At 47.0% G+C, this 21,100-nt stretch overlaps 1 protein-coding gene across 16 annotated transcripts in view; it reads left to right on the forward strand.

Annotated features, from left to right (window-relative positions):
- Positions 1-1,967: 1,967 nt before the first annotated feature.
- The window catches only part of NRF1 (nuclear respiratory factor 1), a 78,863-nt gene continuing 59,730 nt past the window's right edge, over positions 1,968-21,100 (forward strand). For 5 of the 16 annotated variants that reach the window (XR_014784212.1, XM_084808944.1, XM_084808935.1 and 2 more), the window contains exon 1: positions 2,015-2,372. The gene's annotated coding sequence lies outside the window, so the exon portion shown is untranslated. Of the gene's footprint in view, positions 2,373-7,846; positions 7,876-10,228; positions 10,351-21,100 lie in introns of those variants that run through there. The other 11 variants (XM_084808948.1, XM_084808942.1, XM_084808951.1 and 8 more) reach the window with 11 other exon arrangements.

Consider the following 21,100-nt stretch of genomic DNA (forward strand, 5'->3'; position numbering starts at 1 on the left):
CAAGTTGCAACATGCATAGAATCTGGTTCAAATTTCTAGTCAGTCTGTCTCATAGGATTGTGAAGATAAAATGGGGGGGGGGAGAGGAGGAAAAAACAGAGAAAACCACATATGCCACTCTGAATTCCTTTGGTGGGGTAAAAAAAAAAAAAAAAAGGTCATGTAAAAATGAAATTCACTCCAGCTTTGGAACCATGATGTATCAAGCTTCTGCTGCTTATGGTCAAAATAACTTTATAATTTTGAAAACACACACACTTTACTGCATGGGTGGGCAACTTGTGGCCCTCCAGATTTTTTCGCCTACATCTCCCATGATCCCTTGCCATTGGCTATACTGGCTAGGGTTGATGGGAATTGTAGGCCAAAACATCAGGCACAAGTTGCCCACCCCTGCTTAATTGGGTACTTCCAGACAGAGGGCTCCGAGCACTAGCAGTCAGATGGCATTGTGCAGCTGTCCTTTTTCTCCTTTAACATATATTGTGTTAAAGACTGAAGAAGCGGTAAGAAAACACAGGAGGCTCAGAAATAGAAAATGACATCTGGACCCCCCATAAAATTCCATGAATGTGGCCCGGTGCTGGCACCATAAATGTTTTGTCTGGAAGCACCTATTGTCTCCCAGCATTATTGAACTGTAGATTGTAACTTCCTCCAAGCGGGGACCTGCTTTACTTCCTAAGTTACTCTGCAAAGCCCATGTGTGTTGAGGTGCTGTATGAGGAACAGGTCCACCGGGGTTTATTTTCTGTGGGGCATCCTTGGCTTCTATACTTTCCCCCACAATAATGTTTTATTGAAAGAGATGCCTCACTTTCTCGACACAAGAGATACATTTGGACACGTAACTGCAGCTTTTCTCCTCACTTCTCTCCAGAAACATGAACACAAGAGGGAGGCAAAACCCCTGAATCATTTTCGTAAGAATTATTTCGAAGTCACTCGCCAGTAGTGCCGTGTCCCCTCCCCTCACCCCCAGCCCCACTTTTTACTACAAAACCACGCGAGTTGTTTCTGCTGTGTTATTCCTAACATGGCAGCGAGTCTCCCCTACTGCCTTCGTTTTTTAGGGGTTCAGTGTTACGACCCCACTGTTCCTCGTCACAGGGCTGTTCCCTGCTTAACTGCCCGGCCTTTCCCTCGCATTTCAGGTCTATTTATGCTGCGTCCTCCACAGGGCCAGCACTCGCCCCGCATCCAAATTTTAAGGGGGCGAGCCCGCCTTCTCAACATGGCGACCGCAGGCCAGTAAAAACAATACCCTCAGACCTCATGAACATGGCGCCTCCCCAGCCTCACTTTAGAACCGCCCAACCTTCCCAACATGGTGCCCCACCCTGGAAAGGAAAGGAATGGTGCCTCCTGTGCAAGCACCGAGTCATTGCTGACTCCTAGAGGGACGCCGCTTGCGCTGGCGTTTTCCTGGCCGACTACAGCGGGGTGGTTTGCCATTGCCTTCCCCAGTCGTGACCACCTTTCCCCCACCAAGCTGGGTACTCGTTTTACCGACCTCGGAAGGATGCAGGGCTGAGTCGACCGGAGCCAGTTACCTGGGACCCAGCTTCCGCTGGGACCGAACTCAAGTCGTGCGGAGTTTCGGTTGCAATGCTGCCGCCTGTCACTCTGCGCAACACAAGGCTCTTGCCCCGTCCTCGATTCCTGCTCAGAACGGTCCGCGACCTTCCCAGTATGGCGGCCACTAAACACCTCGCAAGAGCACCTCGGCAAGACGACCTTCCACAAATGGCGCCCGGCCCCAACACAGCACCCCCAACCTACCCTCCCAATCCATGCTGCTCGTGCTCGCCCTCTTCCCCACTTCTCGATGTTTGCTGCTTCCACCTCACCGCAAAAAGCCAAACCCGGGCGGTGTTTTTGGGGTGTGCGGGAAGCGTGTCAAGTTATCCTCGCCCTCCCCATCATGGCGGCGCAGCGGCTCCCCTCACGCCGTGCGTCCTCCCCTCCCCCCCTCGGCCTGGTGCTGCTGCTGCCGCCGCCGCTGGACTCGAGTGCCGCCCGCCCGCCAGTGGCAGGCCCGTGTCGAGGCGCGCGTCCCTCTGCCTTTCCCGCTCTCGCCACCGCCTCAGCCGGGCCCCCTCAGCGCCGCGCCGCTTCCCTCGGCCAGGCCGCGGCAGGCCCGAGAGGGGCGCGCGCCCCGCCCGTCTCTGCCCTTCCCCTCCCTCGCTCTGCCCCCCGCGTGTCCGGGTCTCCCGCGCCCAGCAGCCGAGGAAGCAGCAGCAGCGCCGCCGCCGCCGCCCGCTCTGCCTCCCGCCCGCCGCCGCCGCCGCCGCCTCACCGCCGCCGCGTCGTCTCTCGCAGCCTCCCGGCGGCTCCACGGCGCAGGCCCGCTGCAGCGCAGCCGCTCTGAGGTGAGTGTCCTACCGCGCAATCTCCCAGCAGCTCCTCACTCGTCTCGCACCAGACCCGGCGCAGCCGCAGCAACGCGGGGGCCCCGCACCTCCTCGCCCTCCTCCTCCCCCGCGCCGGCGCCTCGGACGCCTCAGCCCGCGCGCGCCCCCCCTCCGGGCCCGCCCAGGCCGCGCCAGGCCCCGCCGTCTGCGGGCCCGGGGGCGGCTAATGCGGGAGCCCGGGGCGCGGGGGAAGGCGGCGGCGAGCCCGCTTTCTGGCGGCCGTGAGCCGGGGGGAGGGCGAGGAGGAAAGCGCCATTCCGGCATTCGGGGCGGGGGAGAAGGGCGAGATCGTTGCCCCTTTCTGCGGCGAGGGGGGGCAGGTGTTGCCCCTGGGGAGGGCTCCTTCCGTATATCCCCCCCGTAGGCCGTATCTTGGGGTCGAGCCCCATTTACGTGTTTCTTAATCCGGGCGGGAGAAAGGCGGGTGGCGCGCGCGCCTTTTCCGTGGATCCTCCGCTCCCCCCGCCCCGCTTTTCACCGAACACACACATGGCAGTGTCAAAATGGGGTCGCCGCCTTCCTCCTCCTCCTCCCTTGGATGTGGGACGATAGAATCGTTCCCTGATTTAACACCGGGACAATTAAATTTAAACAAATATCGCCCCCCCCCCCAGTGAATGTGACTTTTTCGGGGGGTGGGGTGGCGTTTTGCTTTAAGGAAAAGGGGAAATAGAACGGGTAAGAACTCGGGGGAAGCCAGGAAATCAGCCCGTCCCAGGAGCTGGAGCAGGCTTTAAGAATCTATCCACTCCCTTTTTATGAATATAGGGATTTGCTGTCTTATTTTAAGAGTGCTTCAGAAATCGAAAGCAAAAATACCCTCGGTAACGAAATAATCTACTGGTAGAAAGTAATCCCTAACACGGGAGGCACCAGATTCTGGGGGGAGAGCACCATATACATACTGTAGCCAAGGCCCCAACTCCCCCAATCTCCATTGTTGGGGTTCCTGAGGGTGCAATCCTATGCATGTTTAGACAAAAAAGTTCCAGCATTCCCCAGCCAGCCGTGCGTAGGATTGCACCCTAAATCTCTCTGAACGACCTTCCCAAGCATTTATTTATTTTGGTGACCCCACTTGATCTCTTAGGATTCCATTTGGCAGGAAACGTTCTTGCATATCAGTAAGGGAAAAATAATCATTTAATGCCTTTCTGGCTGTGGTTTCATACAGAGTTGTATCTTTTAATACTTACATATACCCATCCTGAATCCTTGAGAAAGTGCAGAAGGGACCTATAGATAAAAACAGGGGAGGTACCTAACCTCTTCAGGGTCTCTACCTGTATCTACTGTGGGGTCTTTTTTTATTCCTGATTTTCTAAGGGTTGCCAGTATGGAAGGAAGAGACTCGTTTGTCTTAAGAAAGGCAGACCTCTCTGGGGTGAGGATTCTTATATTCTTGTAAGAAGAAAGCAAATGTGTATTCATAAAAAGGGAACAGGCAGATCTTAAGACAGCTCTAGCTCTTGGACTGATTTGATTCCCTAACATTCCTTGTTATAGTACTGAAAGGAAGAGGTGAAAGGAACATGGCAGAAATTGCATCTGGTAAGAGAATGGCATGGTAGAGACTTAGTGCCTGACATCTGTCCATAAAGAGAGTGTAGTTGCTAACTGATCTCTTCCCCCTTGAATCCATTGCTGTGTATGGGGAGAGGCACTCCCAAGTTCCTGGTCCATTCTGCTTTGGATAGTCCAGAAGTAAACAGAGTTAGTACCTGATTGTACTTGTTCTTGATGGCAATGCAGATGCATAGAGCACAGTCACTGTAGTGGGATTATTATTATTTATCATATGGCACATTTACATCGCATTACAATAATGCGATGCAATATTATTATAGAGCATAATATTGGAAAAGGCCCTAGGATAGCTTTCCCCAACCTCAAGCTCTCCAGATGTTTGGACTTCAACTCCCTAGCACCACCTGTCATGGTAAGGAATTTTGGGAGTTGAACTCTGAAACACCTGGAAGGTACCAGGTTGGAGAAGTCTTTCCTTGGGCAATCTTCTTCATTGCCTGCACTGGTCTCTATCTGTCATAGGATCAGCTGGGGCCAGTACAGCCTAAAGCACCCTGCATCTCTAGACCTGGGCCCACTGGGTTGGAGATGCCTTCAATTTGTGCTTTTAATGTTTTGCAAGTGCTTTTTAAAAAGGGACTACTCCATCTTTTTCCTATAGATTATCATTCTTGTTTGCCCCCTCCCCCCTCCAAAATCTCTGGGCAGAGTGTGTGAAATGGCTCCTAGGTTTTTGCCTTTCCCTACCTGGTGTGTCATGGATGCTCATGGAAACACATTATGTAGGAAGAGACAGAGGTCTTGCTTATTGTCACTCTTTTCAAAGTACAAGTCTGTAAGAATCAGCCAAGACTCAGAATTTGATAAAGTACTGAGGGTAAATGAATACTGGAACTGCTTGTCAGGGGAAGTACTGACTCCCTGTCCCTTTGCATATCAATAGAGACTGGGTGTGGTGGAGTTGCTTTTATCTAATCCGGGCTAGGCTTTGAACTATGTGGGGCTGAGGAAACCTTGTATGCGGGAGGAGAGTGGGTGACAGTGGCTAACTCCCCAGTCCTACCCCATTATGTGGGAGCAAGCCCAGTGGATCTGAGTAGAATTTAGCCCATTTAATATAGTTAGGATTAGGAATATAAGGCAGCAGCTGTTGTGCATGTTGTTTGAAAGCAATGCAGTTAGCCTCTGGGTACCTATATTTTGGGAGTTGTATGCTCCTCGGGACAAGAGACTTATGTAGATACTGGATGTGTGAGACACTTTGGTTAAAAATGCCCATTTTGTCTGGCATAAAAGGTATGGGGGTATAAGCACTAGCCAGCTGCACAGCAAATATATGCTGGGTCAATTGTCAATGGCTCCCAGTTTTCCCATTGTATGAAAATGCAAAGAATGATCCCTAATAAAATTGCAACCTCCCCCTTCCCCACACATTACTCAGAGGGGAACAATGGCAGTAAAACTGGTTTTAAAATGGATTACTTTGATATGCAGATAAGTCCTTTAGAGAGTATTATCTGGATCCAGGGGAGTTCATTTTCACTGATATCACAAGGAATTTTTTTTTACCTGAGTTTGTCTGACAAATGTTAATATTTCTTTAATATTTTTAAATGGTAATATTTCACAAGGTTTCACTATATATAGCAGGCACAGAAGTTCTGTTCCCTATCTCTACTGCTCTTTAGGAGTGCTTCAGACATGACACATTTCCTGCAAGGAAGTGACTATAAAGTGAGGTCTGTGAAATGGCCCATGTAGCAAAATCATAAGCAGTTTACTCAGAAGTAAGTCTCACTGAGGTCACTAGTACCTAATCCCTAGTAGGTGCTTTTAGGACTGCAGCCTTAATCACTAGTCATGATCACCCAGCCTGTATACCACTCCTGCCTTCTGTGTTTTCACATACCTTTCCTCTTGCTGTCATATTGTTCCTTACCAAAAATTACTGACTTCTCCCCCCACCTCCCCAAAACATGTAACAAATGTGTATATGCTATATGTTTGAATAACTTCATTATTTTATTTAAATTATATTCCGCTCACTATATTTTTACAAAAATATATCTAAGTGGTTTACAAAGAAGGATTAAAATCATAACAAATACAAAATCATGTATATAAAACATTTATAAAAATATTAAAATCTAGTATTCTCAACACCATAATTAACAAACTGAGCAGCACAATCTATCAGGGAAGGATTGGTTAAAGAGACGGGTCTTTAATTGGCACCTAAAGCATGCCACAGTTGGTACCTCCCAAATACCAGTGGGGAAGGCGTTCCATAAGGTGGGTGCCACCATAGAGAAGGCCTACTTCTGGGGTGCTGCAAGATGGCAATTTGCAGATCGTGGTACAACCAGCAAAGCCGCCTCTAATGATTGCACAAGTAAATATTTTCAAGCAAATGTTTTGGCACACAATTACCTGATTCACACAACATGACAGCCCACCGTGGCTTAATTTACCTGCGGGGGCTGTTGTACTGTGCTAGGTGTCCATGGTGCCATTTTTGTATGGTGCCCATGGGCGCGTGGCTTGTGTCATGCAAACCCAGGTGGCAGGGTTTGTTTAACCCTCAAATAACCCTAAAACAAGCAATGGGTTATTTGAAGGTTGTCTAACCATGAGACAACCCCTGTCACCTGGGTTTGCATGACATGACAAGCCAGGTGCCATGTAAAAATGGTGCCCGGCACATGACAGCCCCCACAGGTAAATTAAGCCACGGTGGGCTGTTGTGTTGTCAGGTCAACATAAATGCGGTGTGAGAAGAGAGACAATGTGATGTAAAGAGTACATCAGGCATGGGGAGCCTGTGGCTTTCCAACTGATATTGGACTGTTCCCATCACCATTTGCCATGGTGTCTGGGAATGATGGAACTCAGAGTCTGTCTAACAACTTCTGGAGGGCTATAGGTTTTCCACTTCTGAATTACAGTGTTGGGTTTGGACAAGAAAAACACATGTTCAGATCCCAGCTCAGTTTTCTAAAAAACCCACTGGTTGAGCAAGACACCTACCTCACAGGAATGTTGTGATGTTAAACACTGCTATGAACTCCATGGAGATACAAATCTAACCAATAAATAAATAATAATTGATTTTAACACAAGTATCTGTCCACAGTAAGTATGTAATTACATAATAAAGTATGTAGAGGGACAGCTCTATGTGGAGAGATGGAGAAACAGTTCTAATTCTGTTTTGGAGAGTATGGGGAAAAATCAACTGAATATTTTGTGATTAAAGTGAAAGTCCTCTGGTACTGTGGTAAATGAGGGTACTGGTGAGAAAAATAGTGGATCGTTATTGGCCATTATTATGTTACATTGAAAAAGGAATTGTTTAATTAAGATTGCAGGAGAAATGTTTTCAAATCAAAGGTCCGCCTACCTACTTTAATCATAATATTGTTGTATAAGCACTGCTTTCAGAAAACAGGGAGATGATTTCTACCCACATAATCTTTTAATCTCTACAGCTTCTTTCTTCTGTTATGGTTTGTATCATTGAGTATGTTAGCTAGAGGGGCTACATGTTTGCTTTTCATCAGTATTCTCAGTGCTCCAGCCAACCATAATACTTGTCTTACTCTATCTCCCTTTGTGGGAAACGTGTGATTATGCTTTGTGTTTTACTTTTGCAAACATTTCGTCACTGGCAGCTTGAACCACTGTTTCCTGCTCCGGTGGGGCAACCATTGAGTCAGAGTGTGGTGATCCAGCATAATGTTCTAAACTCTCACCACTGTACCAGCACAAATTGTAGAGGCTGGCAGCGGAAAGGTGAAGATAGGGCAAGACAATGCTGAATCCACAAGTTTCTACATCTGTAAGAATCTGTGAACTGAATAGAATTCAGGGATTGCTTCAGCCCTGAACCAACCAGTGAATTCCTGAACATATACATGAAGCTGCATTTTACCAAGTGAGACCTCTGGATTATCTAGCCCAGTGTTGTCTGACTGCTGATCTTAGGTTGTGTTTGTATATCTGATTCCAAATGCTTTCTCTCCCAATAGCAAGTATTAAGTGTAGTTGGGCTGAAATAATGCCTGAAATAATCAGGCATAATGTGTGCTTTTACACAGGTTTCAACCATTTTGCAATAGATTAGGGGTTGCTAGTTAGAACCAGATATGGGGCATGTGCTACAAGGGTGGTGATTAGCAATTATTAGAGGGAGCTGCTTGGTGAGAACATCCCTTAGGACCATTTTATGAGGTGTGCAGTGACAAACCTTTGTTTGCCATTCAGTGTGCACTTGAGGAAAGCTACAGCTAATCTTGGCTTTCACAACTGAATGTGTATGATAACATGTTTCCCATTCTCCTTGCCATCTCTGCTATGATGCCACCTTCTTCCCTAGCTCTGAGTTAGGGAGGGAGCAGAGACACCCCACCCACCCGCCTCTGTAGTTGTGTTGAACTTCTGTGAGTGCAATGCAACTCCAGAGAAAATCTCCATCCCTACAGCTTCAAGCTGGAAAGGAAGATAGAGCTGGCTGTTGGGGCAATAGGTGGCAGAGGTACTCCATGTACCTCTGCTGTCTAGCACCAAAACAAACCCCTATTCCATTTCCACAGCTCCAGATTTGGAGCTGGGCTGGGGTGGGAATCATCCCTACAGCTGGACTGGGCTTTTGACGCCCGGTACAATGGTGGGAACCCTGCCTGTCTCAAGCTCCAAACCTGGAGTTAGGGGTGGAGAACAAGGAAATTGAGGGGGTTTTTGGTAGAAAGGCAGGAAACAAATCAAATACATTGTTCATGGGGGTGCAGCACAGGATTAGGGATCATACACAGAGATGTCTGTGTTTACAAATCTTCAGAAGGCCACAGGGAAGTTCTTTATCACAACTATGGTGGTATGCTGTTCCATTGGTATCCAACAACTACTTTTATTATCAAATATAGTCATGATTAAGGATTCTTAAGGTTGGTTGCGTACTACTGGGAAGAGCGTAGACCCAAAGTATCTCACGAGCATCAACCTTCATATCAGCCTTCCCTTCTGTTAAGAAAGGAAGAGTAAGGCTCTGCCAATGATCTCACCCTAACAAGAAGCCAAATTGGCAAGAACTTGAGACAGGTCCTCCTTCGTGGTAGTCCCCTGTACTCTGGAACATATTACTGAAGAGAGAGATCTGAACCTGGCCCTGATTATTTTTAAGTAAAAAAAAATGCAAGGCATTTTTTTAAAAACTCAAGCCTTTCGTTGCAGCTCCCAGCTATGCTATCAGCTTCCCCTCTTCCCTTGTCCTTCAGTGTCAGAGGTCAGTGCCTGATGTCTGATAAGGGGGAGAACTGGGCTCCTTTCACCCACTGCTCTGTTCTTTCAGTATTTGACTGTCAGGTGTTTGGCCTTTGAGAGGTGCCAATTATTTGAAATTGGTTTTGATTCACGGCAGTAACGCAACCTTTGGGCAAACAGCTCAAGGTGCTTACTAATGAAACTTATTTTCTATGCCAAAATTCAGCAGCCACTTAACATATTTAAAACAAAGAGCTACTTTGTATTCCAGTCTCCTTTTCCTTAACAGCCCAGGCCATTTTTCTTCAAAACTATGTTGTTTTTAAAATAAGCTACTAGTAGAAACTGCTTTTAAAATGTCAGTCCTCTCAGTACGATATTTTGGGGAGAGGTTCTATGCAGACAGTGCATCCAGAAGGGAAGTTGATTAACTCCTGCTGTGGCCCCCTTCCAAGTAGGCAGTTATTTTTGTTAGAAATGCATGTAGGCTGTGGCGAACAACTAGCTGCCAATATCTCCATCTCAAATAGCTTACTAGTTACGGTGGGAAGACACTTCAGAATACAAGTATGACATTTGGGACAAAAGTAGCATTTGTAGTGATTAAAATAGGGTATTGGACCAACTTGAATTTGGCAAGGGCAACTGTTTCCCAAAATGGCCACTCAAGTGATGGGTAGATTTACAGTAATACATTTAATTTGCTTAAGTTGTGTACTGGTTGCAAATTAATTTCCTCCTTACGCGCTGGACAGCTGTTCAGAGTGCTTTTCCAAAACCTGCACATGCAAAATATGCTCAACACTGGTACTGCTGCTCAATGTTTTCATAATAAGCTTAATTGTTTTTCTTGCCACACATCCTGACAGTTGTGTAGAATGTATATCAATAAGACATCCTGAAGAGAAATGAGTGAGAGAATAGAGAGAGAGGTCTCTCAAAACAACTTTCAGCACAACTGCTCCCCAACAGACATGGGTTCTTTAGAGCTGATGAAAACAACATTGAACTGATCTGCTTTCTTGCAGAGATGATTTCAAAGCATAGCTGCAACAAGCTCCTGACCAGCATGTATGAAGAACTTCAGATACAGAGCTGGTCATAATGTTGCCATGAAACTTGTTGAGACCAAGGCAATGCTGCTTTTCAGGTATTCCCTAGTTGTGAAACTGCTTCCTTTGACAGAAAAGGGAAAATAGTAGCATAAGTCAGGATGTGGGGTCAGGTTTCCCAGATTTTGCAGACACAGCTCACTTTCAGCATCAAAAGGCAGAAAGCTGGAGCGGTGTTTTAAGCAATGTCAGTTGGTACTCTGTATTGATGTATGACTGCAACAGTGAAGTAAAAGAGGGATGTGTTGATCTCTCCTGTGAAATCAATTGAATACATTCCACTGACAGCAGATGCCTTGTGAGCATGCTGTGCGTGCCACCTACCAGTGCTCTTCAACATTTTTATTAATGACTTGGAGGAGGAGGTGCAGGGAATGCTGATCAAATTTGCAGATGACACAAAATTGGGAGGGATAGCTAATACTTTGGAAGACAGAAACAAAATTCAAAGTGATCTGGATAGACTGGAGCGCTGGGCAGAAAACAACAGAATGACATTTAATAGGGACAAATGCCAAGTTCTGCACCTAAGAAAAAGAAACCAAATGCACAGTTACAAGATGGGGGATACATGGCTCAACCACACTACAAGCGAGAAGGATCTTGGAATTGTTGTCGATCACAAGCTGAATATGAGCCAACAATGTGATGTGGCTGCAAAAAAGGCCAATGCTCTTTTGGGCTGCATTCATAGAAGCATCACTTCCAAATCCTGGGAAGTACTAGTTCCCCTCTACTCAGCACTGGTTAGGCCTCATCTGGAGTACTGTGTCCAGTTCTGGGCACCACACTTTAAGAAGGATGCAGACAAACTGGAGAGGGTTCAGAGGAGGGCAACAAAGATGATCAGGGGACTGGAAACAAAGCCCTATGAAGAGAGACTGAAAGAACTGGGCATGTTTAGCCTTGAGAAGAGAAGACTGAGGGGAGATATGATAGCACTCTTCAAGTACTTGAAAGGTTTTCACAGAGAAGAAGGCCAGGATCTCTTCTTGATCATCCCAGAGTGCAGGACACAGAATAATGGGCTCAAGTTACAGGAAGCCAGATTCCGGCTGAACATCAGGAAAAACTTCCTGACTGTAAGAGCAATATGACAATGGAACCAATTACCTGGGGAGGTGGTGGGCTCTCCCACACTGGAGGCCTTCAAGACGAGGCTGGACAGCCATTTGTCAGGGATGCTCTGATTTGGATTCCTGCATTGAGCAGGGGGTTGGACTCGATGGCCTTGTAGGCCCCTTCCAACCCTACTATTCTATTCTATTCTATTCTACCAGGCTCTTCATCTGAGAAGGCACAGCTACTGTTGAAGAAACAGATGCCTCCACCTCTGTTAGAATGGAAGAGGAATTAGAGTCACATGGGGGGGATTATTTATTTATTTATTCATTTCATTTCTATACCACCCAATAGCCGAAGCTCTCAGACTTCAGATTACTCTTCCACTGGTTCAGGGTACTTGGTGTGAACTGATTTGTCACAGATGTAAGCGTCCTCTGGAAACTGTTTCTGTCCAAAGAACAAATTGCAGTCCGCATGTCTCTGTCTTGCAGATGAAATTATGGTACTGAGTGCTCATGCACAAAATAACCAACCCGTTCCCCCAAATGAAAGTGTATTCACATTAGTGTTGCTCCCTTTCTCACTTCCACTCTTGTCAGTTTTCATAAATTGTTTGAAATCCACCCATCATCTGAGCAGCCATTTTGACTTGAGTGAAACTTGTTACTTGAAGTATGAATATATATGTCACTGGTATGGCTGTGAAGTCAGGGTGTTCGATGTCTGGCAGCCCCCCCCCCCCAAAACATGTGGTGGCGAGTTTTTACTGATGTTGGAAAGTAGGGTCACAAAAACAAGTGCTGCAGTTTAAAGAGCCTTGATTGGGCCTTTAGGTCCTGTTTTCTGAAATGGGGGTTGATGTTAGAATGGAGACAAGAGGATGGATTTCTTTTTGAGGGCTACATGAGCACACATGTTATGCTCATGCAGCAGATGTATATTGTTGTTGTTGTTCAGTCGTTAAGTCGTGTCCGACTCTTCGTGACCCCATGGACCATAGCACGCCAGGCCTTCCTGTCCTCCGCTCTCTCCCGGAGTGTGCTCAAGTTCATATTCATTGCAACGGTGATGCTACCTAGCCATCTCATCCTCTGCCGTCACCTTCTCCTTTTGCCTTCAATCTTTCCCAGCATCAGGGTCTTTTCCAGGGAGTTTTCTCTTTGCATTAGGTGACCAAAATATTTGAGCTTCAGCTTCAGTGTCTGTCCTTCCAATGAGCAGTCAGGGTTGGTTTCCTTTAGGATTGACTGATTTGACCTCCTTGCAGCCCATGGGACTCATAAGAGTCTCCTCCAGCACCACAGTTCAAATGCATCAATTCTTCAGCGCTCAGCCTTCCTTATAGTCCAGCTCTCACAGCCATACGTTACTACTGGGAAAACCATAGCTTTGATTATATGAACCTTTGTTGGCAAGGTGATGTCTCTGCTTCTTACTATTCTGTCTAGGTTGGCCATAGCTTTCCTCCCAAGGAGCAAGCGTCTTTTAATTTCATGGCTACAGTCACCGTCTGCGGTGATCTTGGAGCCCAAGAAAATACAATCTGTCACTGCTTCCATTTCTTCCCCTTCTATATGCCAGGAAGTGATGAGGCCAGATGCCATGATCTTCGTTTTTTTAATGTTGAGTTTCAAACCAGCTTTTGCACTCTCCTCTTTCACCCTCAACAAGAGGCTCTTGAGATCCTCTTCGCTTTCTGCCATTAGGGTGGTATCGTCTGCGTATCTGAGGTTGTTGATCATTCTCCCGGCAATCTTAATTCCAACCTGTGATTCATCCAACCCGGTGTTTCTCATGATGTACTCTGCATATAAGTAAAATAAGCAGGGCGACAATATGCAGCCTTGTCGTACTCCTTTCCCAATTTTGAACCACTCGGTTGTTCCATGTCCGGTTCTTACTGTTGCTTCTTGACCCTCATACAGGTTTCTCAAGAGACAGGTAAGGTGGTCTGGTACTCCCATCTCTTTAAGAATTTGCCACAGTTTGTTGTGATCCACACAATCAAAGGCTTTAGCGTAGTCAATGAAGCAGAAATAGACGTTTTTCTGGAATTCTCTTGCTTTCTCCATGATGCAGCGAATGTTGGCGATTTGAGCTCTAGTTCCTCTGCCTCTTCAAAACCCAGCTTGTACTTCCGGTAGTTCTTGGTTCACATATTGCTGAAGCCTAGCTTGTAGGATTTTGAGCATAACCTTAGTGTAGCACAACTTACCCAACCTGATGCCCTCCAAACATTTTTGACTTCAATTCCCATCAACCCCAGCCAGCATGGCCAATGGTCGGGAATGCTAGGCATTATAGTCCAAAACGTTTGGAGGGCAACGGGGTGGGGGAAAGGTGGTGTATCGGCATGGGCAGTAGTTTAGTACTGAGTCATCCCTTTCTTGACATTTTCTTTCCCAGTGCTGTACTGTGTATTCTGTACTTTAAAAAAAAATCCTTCACAATTACCAGAATAATTCCATGACAAAGCTGGATTCTGTGACTTGTAGCTATCAGGCAAATGTCTGTATTTTCTTACTCTTGCATAATTGGTTTTTGTCAGGCTGTCCATTGGGAGGGACAAGGAGTTACGTATAGCATTAGAGTCCTACCTCTGGCTACTGGAAACATCTTGCTGTATCTTGAAGGCAGGTGACTACTGAGAATATAGTCCTCCCTCCAGCGCCATCCCAGATGTGTGTTCTGCTTTACTATCATTCTCAGAAGGGAAGTCAATATTGTCAGATGATACAGCAAAATGATGAGTAATTAACAGATAGTCCTGATATTGAGAGACTCTTTAAGTTCCATCTGCAGTTGCTCCACATGAAACTCCAGCTCTGTGCCTTGTGTGATGTTTCACTTTGAGGCAACAGTCCCTGGGGATCTGGCAAGTGGGGCGGGCTCCCTCTAAATCAGCTGAGTCTTCATACTTCAAGAGTGACCATGAGCCCTCTGCAGGTACAAGGAAGGATGGGCAAATTTAATACACAAAGAGTAGCCTGCCTTTCAGACTTCGGAGTAACCGATCTACAGGGGTGTAATCTGAAACCAGACCTTAAAACTGCAGTGTAACTTCAAATCCTAAAGTACAGAAAGAAGATCTCATTCAGTATTGATGTGTTTCCTTTTCAGGGCAGTGCAGGTTTCATGTTATATGCATGGTTATGAAGCCCACTAATGTACCTACAAACACTGAATGGTGCTTTGCTTACCTTCCTTTCAGTCCCAGCTTCTGCCAACCTAGCAGTTCGAAAGCAAGAAATTGCAAGTAGATAAATAGGTACCGCCTTGGCGGGAAAGGTAACAGCGTTCCGTGCACCTCGGTGTTCAGTCATGCCGGCCACATGACCACGGAAGCGTCTTCGGACAGCGCTGGCTCTTCGGCTTAGAAACGGGGATGAGCACCGCACCCCAGAGTCGGACACGACTGGTTGGGGACACCTTTACCTTTTTTTTACTGTACCTATCAGTGAGAGCTTATTGGATGCAGTACTGGAGTTGAGCCAGAATTCAGATTGTACCCTAGCCATGAACAGAGTGGGTGCAGTTGGTCAAGGCTCAGTCTCAGCCTGTTCTCTCCTACAAAACCATAAGTTATTGTGAAAAGTGAAGAAAAGAAAATGTGCAAACAATTTGGCACATGGAAAGTCCTGTATCAATGACTCAGGCCTACAGCCCAAGATTTGGCATGCTGTTTCAAATCAGTATGCCTCACCTCTGCAGTTTCCTCTGCCCATTCTCTTTGAATTCCCATTCCCCAGATTCCTCCAGGCCACTCCTAAGTCCCCCAGTCTCACTTGGCCCACAGCTTTCTTCTGCTTTGGCTCCTGCTTTCCTAGGCTTCCTGTGTCTTAGTGGCAATCAGAGCTACCGCCGGCTCTGTGTCTTGAGCAGTGGGGCAGCTCAGGGCATTGCTGCTGGAAACATCTCCATTCTTGCCAAAATGCCTTATACTACCATGCAAATAAACTAACAAAAATCCATAAGAATTATGCGGAGGCTTTAATCTTTATTTTATTTTTATTTATTATTAAATTTATTAATCGCCCATCTGGCTGGTCACCCAGCCACTCTGGGCGATGTACAGTGTATAATAAAACAGTTTAAAACAATAAAATTCTACAATAAAAACATTTTCTAAAATACCCTAACCCACCCCAAATGCCTGCCTGAACAACCACGTTTTTAATGCACGGCAGAAGCTCATTAAAGAGGGGGCATGGCGGAGTTCCCTAGGGAGGGAGTTCGGCAGAGTAGGGGCCACCACAGAAAAGGCCCTCTCCCTCGTCCCCACCAGTCTAGCTGTCCTGGCTGATGGAACAGAGAGAAGGCCATCCGAGGCTGATCTTATTAAGCGGCCTGTCTGGTGTTCCTGGAGGCGCTCCTTGAGATATGCTGGGCTGGAACCATATAGGGTTTTAAAGGTCAAAACCAACACCTTGAATTTGGCCTGGAAAACAACTGGTAACCAGTGCAAATCCTTCAGCACTGGAGTGATGTGATCTCACCGGCAGCTGCCTTTAATCAGGCGAGCTGCCGCGTTCTGTACCAGCTGCAGCTTCCGAACCATCTTCAAGGGTAACCCCACGTAGAGCGCATTACAGTAGTCTAAACGAGAGGAGACCAGGGCATGTACTACCGATGGGAGCAGATGGTCAGGAAGGAAGGGGCGCAGCCGCAGTATCAGATGGAGTTGATACAGCGCTGTCCGGCTCACAGCTGACACCTGAGCCTCCATGGACAGCTGGGAGTCCAAAATGACCCCCAGGCTGCGTACCTGGTCTTTCAAGGGTAGCCGTACCCCATTCAACACCAGCTCAACATCCTCCAGCCTCCTCTTGTCTCCCACCAAAAGTACTTCGGTCTTGTCAGGGTTCAGCTTCAGCTTATTCCTCCCCATCCAGCCACTCACTGTCTCTAGACATTTGGACGGGGATTCTACGGCCAACCTTGGTGAAGATTTGAACGAGAGGTAGAGCTGCGTGTCATCTGCATATTCATAGAATCATAGAATAGTAGGGTTGGAAGGGGCCTACAAGGCCATCGAGTCCAATCCCCTGCTCAATGCAGGAATCCAAGTCAGAGCATCCCTGACAAATGGCTGTCCAGCCTCGTCTTGAAGGCCTCCAGTGTGGGAGAGCCCACCACCTCCCCAGGTAATTGGTTCCATTGTCGTATTGCTCTTACAGTCAGGACGTTTTTCCTGATGTTCAGCCGGAATCTGGCTTCCTGTAACTTGAGCCCATTATTCCGTGTCCTGCACTCTGGGATGATCACACTCTGGGATGATCAAGAAGAGATCCTGGCCTTCTTCTCTGTGACAACCTTTCAAGTACTTGAAGAGTGCTGTCATATCTCCCCTCAGTCTTCTCTTCTCAAGGCTAAACATGCCCAGTTCTTTCAGTCTCTCTTCATAGGGCTTTGTTTCCAGTCCCCTGATCATCTTTGTTGCCCTCCTCTGAACCCGCTCCAGTTTGTCTGCATCCTTCTGAAAGTGCGGTGCCCAGAACTGGACACAGTACTCCAGATGAGGCCTCACCAGTGCTGAGTAGAGGGGAACTAGTACTTCCCGGGATTTGGAAACTATGCTTCTATTAATGCAGCCCAAAAGAGCATTGGCCTTTTTTGCAGCCACATCACAATGTGGGCTCATGTTCAGCTTGTGATCGACAACAATTCCAAGATCCTTCTCGCTTGTAGTGTGGTTGAGCCACGTATCCCCCATCTTGTAACTGTGCATTTGGTTTCTTTTTCCTAGGTGCAGAACTTGGCATTTGTCCCTATTAAATGTCATTCTGTTGTTTTCTGCCCAGCGCTCCAGTCTATCAAGATCACTTTGAATTTTGTTTCTGTCTTCCAAAGTATTAGCTATCCCTCCCAATTTTGTGTCATCTGCAAATCTGATCAGCATTCCCTGCACCTGCTCCTCCAAGTCATTAATAAAAATGTTGAAGAGCACTGGGCCCAGGACTGAGCCCTGCGGTACCCCACTCGTTACCTCTCCCCAGTTTGAGAAGGTCCCATTGATAAGCACTCTTTGAGTCCGATTCTGTAGCCAACTGTGGATCCACCGGATCGTTGTTTCATCTATCCCACTTTGAGCTAGTTTGCTCATCAGGATATCATGGGGCACTTTGTCGAAAGCTTTGCTGAAGTCGAGGTATATGATGTCTATAGCATTCCCACGGTCTACAAGGGAGGTGACTTGATCAAAAAATGAGATCAGATTTGTCTGGCAGGACTTGTTTTTGACAAATCCATGTTGGCTTCAAGTAATCACGGCATTGTTGTCAAGGTGCTTCCAGATGGATTGCTTTATGATCTGCTCCAGAATTTTCCCAGGGATTGATGTCAGACTGACTGGTCTGTAGTTCCCAGGTTCCTCCTTTTTACCCTTTCTGAAGATAGGGACAAGGTTAGCCCTCCTCCAGTCATCTGGCACTTCCCCCGTCCTCCACGATTTCTCAAAGAGAATAGACAGCGGTTCTGAGAGTTCTTCTGCCAGTTCTTTTATTACTCTGGGATGCAGTTCATCTGGCCCTGGAGATTTGAACTCATTCAAAGTAATTAGGTGTTCCTTGACCATATGCTTGTCGATCTCAAGCTGCAATCCTGCCCCTTCAGCCTGTACTTCGCCTTTGTCAGGGGGGTCATAGACCCTCTTTTGGGAGAAGACTGAGCCAAAGTAGGAATTGAGCACCTCTGCCTTTTCTTTGTCATCTGTTATCGTTTTGCCATCCTTATTTAATAGCTGAACCACCATTTCTTTCCTCTGCCTTTTACTATGCCCGTAGCTGAAGAAAGCCTTTTTGGTGTTTTTAGCATCCCTTGCTAACCTCAGCTCATTCTCAGATTTAGCCTTCCTGACGCCATCCCTGCAATTCTGTGCTATCTGCCTGTACTCTTCCTTTGTTACTTGGCCTTCCTTCCACTTCCTATATGTGTCCTTTTTTGTTTTCAGGTCATCCCTAAGCTTTTTGTGAAGCCACATTGGCTTCTTCTGTTGTCTTCCACCTTTTCTTCTTGTTGGAATTGCTTGTGATTGTGCCTTGAGAATTTCCTTTTTTAAAAGCTCCCACCCATCTTGGACTCCTTTTCTCACTAGCATCGCTTGCCATGGGACCTTACTGATCATTGTTCTGAGTTTATGAAAATCTGCTTTCCTAAAATCCAGGGTACACGTTTGACTACACTCGGCTTTTGCTTCCCTTAGAACCAAGAACTCAAGTACAACATGGTCGCTTTCCCCCAGAGTTCCTGTAACTGCTACTTTATCCACTAAGTCATCTCTGTTGGTTAGGATCAAGTCAAGGATAGCCGATCCTCTAGTTCCTTCCTCTACTTTCTGTAGGAGGAAGTTATCCGCCACACAAGTCAGGAATTTCCTGGAGGGGCCATGTTTTGCAGAATTTGTCTCCCAGCAAATATTGGGGAAATTGAAGTCCCCCATTACTACTACATCATGCTTCCTTAAAACACTGGCTATTTGCTTTTCAAAAGTTTCATCCTTGTCTTCTCCTTGATTGGGTGGCCGGTAGTAGACTCCGACCACCAGGTTCCTTTTATTCTTTGCTCCATTTATTTCAACCCAGATGCTCTCGATGGGGCTACCAAGCTCCTCCTCCTGTATTTCTGTGCAGAGATATGTATTTTTCACATACAGTGCAACCCCAGCTCCCTTTCTGTTCCTCCTGTTCTTTTTGAACAAGTTATATCCTTCAATTGCTGTATTCCAGTCATGAGAGTCATCCCACCAAGTCTCAGTTATACCTATCAGCTCATAATTTCCCTCTTGTATTAAGAGTTCAAGTTCGTTCTGTTTGTTTCCCATACTCTGGGCATTAGTATATAGACATCGAAGACCATGTGCTTCATAGTCTGGCTTTCTTCCTACATGTGTCTGAAGACTATTATTGGGCACTATCAGAGCTGTTCTCTCCATTGCAGTGCATGCGCCTATGTCCATTGTTACCCCCAACATTACATCTCCCTTCCCCGTAGGATTCAGTTTAAAGCCCTCCTGATGAAGTTCTTCATGCTGTGGCCAAACACATTCTTCCCATCCTTTGTGAGGTGCAACCCATCCCTAGCCAACAGCCCATCTTCCAGGAAGTATAGCCCGTGGTCCCAGAATCCAAATCTCTCTCGTCGGCACCACCTTCGTAGCCAGTCATTCACCCGGAGTATTTTTCGTTCCCTTTCTGTCCCTCTTCTAACTACTGGAAGGATGGATGAGAAAACTATCTGGGCCCCAAAGTTCTTGAGTTTCCTTCCCAAAGCTTCAAAGTCTGACGTGATCTCTTCGTAGCTCCGCTTGGCGGTATCATTTGTTCCCACATGGATGAGAAGAAAGGGATACCTGTCAGTGGGCTTTATGAGTGCAGGCAACCTTTCAGTCACGTCTCTAATCTGTCCTCCCGGGAGACAACATACCTGGCAAGTCCATGGGTCTTCGCGACATACTTGGGTCTCGATCCCACGCAGCAAGGAGTCTCCCACTACTACCACTCTTCTCTTCTTCTTCTTGTAGGCCTGGGTTTCATCGCCTCTGTTTGACTGACCTTCAGCCTCTTGCTCACTCTCATGCAGGTTCCCCTGTGATTCTTCCTCTGCAGGCTGTCCTCCAGTTTCATCCGCAAGTACCTGGAATTGGTTCCACAGCTCCACTGCTTCCACTGGTGCAGAGTGGCATCTAGTTCTTCTTCTCCTAACTGTCACCCTTTTCTAAGGAGTATCCTCTATTCCATTTTTCTTCACCTCAGCTTTTCCCACTGCCTCATCTTGCTGTTGCTCTTCAAGCTTCTGGTCTTCCCTTTGCTGCTGTAGTTCCCCCATTCTGTCCAAGAACTCTTTGTGTTCTCTTATTCCCCGGTGGGTCGACAGTCGCCGCTCCAGTCCACTTACTTTTTCCTCCAGCAGCGTGATCAACTTGCACTTGTTGCAGGTGTAGGCCATGTTGTTCTCAGGCAAGAAAACAAACATTGCACACACCTTGCAGGTCACCACCACTGGAGAGTCTTGTCCTTCCATAGCCTCTTTTCCCTTTTTGTGTCTAGCTTTCTGATTGTTCTAGACTAGCCTGTGCCTGCTCCTCTACACAGTAGAGGTTAAAAGCAGAGTCCCACTGGTGTGAAAGTGCGTGTTGCAAGACAAATAAATGGAAAAAAGTTAGTTAAAATAAAAAATAAAAATAACTAAAAAAAAAAATGTTAGGGGCCTCCCCCTTGACCTCCCCTGCCGAACTCCCCTGGCCAACTCCTGTTTGCTCCCCCTGTCCACTCACTCTGTTCGCTCGCTCTCTGGGAGCTTGCCTGCTTCTGTAGTCCCTGGACCAGCTGGAGCAGCTTGCTCTGCTCTGCTCTGCTCAGCTGGGAGGCGGGAAACAGACTCTGCTCAGCTGGGATGCGGGAAACAGAATATTGATGACACCGCACCCCAAACCTCCTGATGATAGCCCCCAGCGGCTTCACATAGATGTTAAATAGCATCGGGGAGAGGATGGAACCCTGTGGCACCCCACAAGTGAGTGGCCATGGGTCCGAAACCTCCTCTCCCAGTGCTACCCTCTGGTACCTGCCAGAGAGGAAGGACCGGAACCACCACAATATGGTGTCTCCAATGCCCAACCCCTCCAGGCGGTCCAGGAGGATACCGTGGTCAACAATATCAAAAGCTGCTGAGAGGTCAGTTTTAATCTTAAAACTAATGGCCCTGATTCAGCAGAATGTATTGTAA

The sequence above is a fragment of the Heloderma suspectum genome, chromosome 7 (genome assembly GCF_057233095.1).
Source record: "Heloderma suspectum isolate Gila_16-S chromosome 7, 16-S_ref, whole genome shotgun sequence".
NCBI lineage: Eukaryota > Metazoa > Chordata > Lepidosauria > Squamata > Helodermatidae > Heloderma > Heloderma suspectum.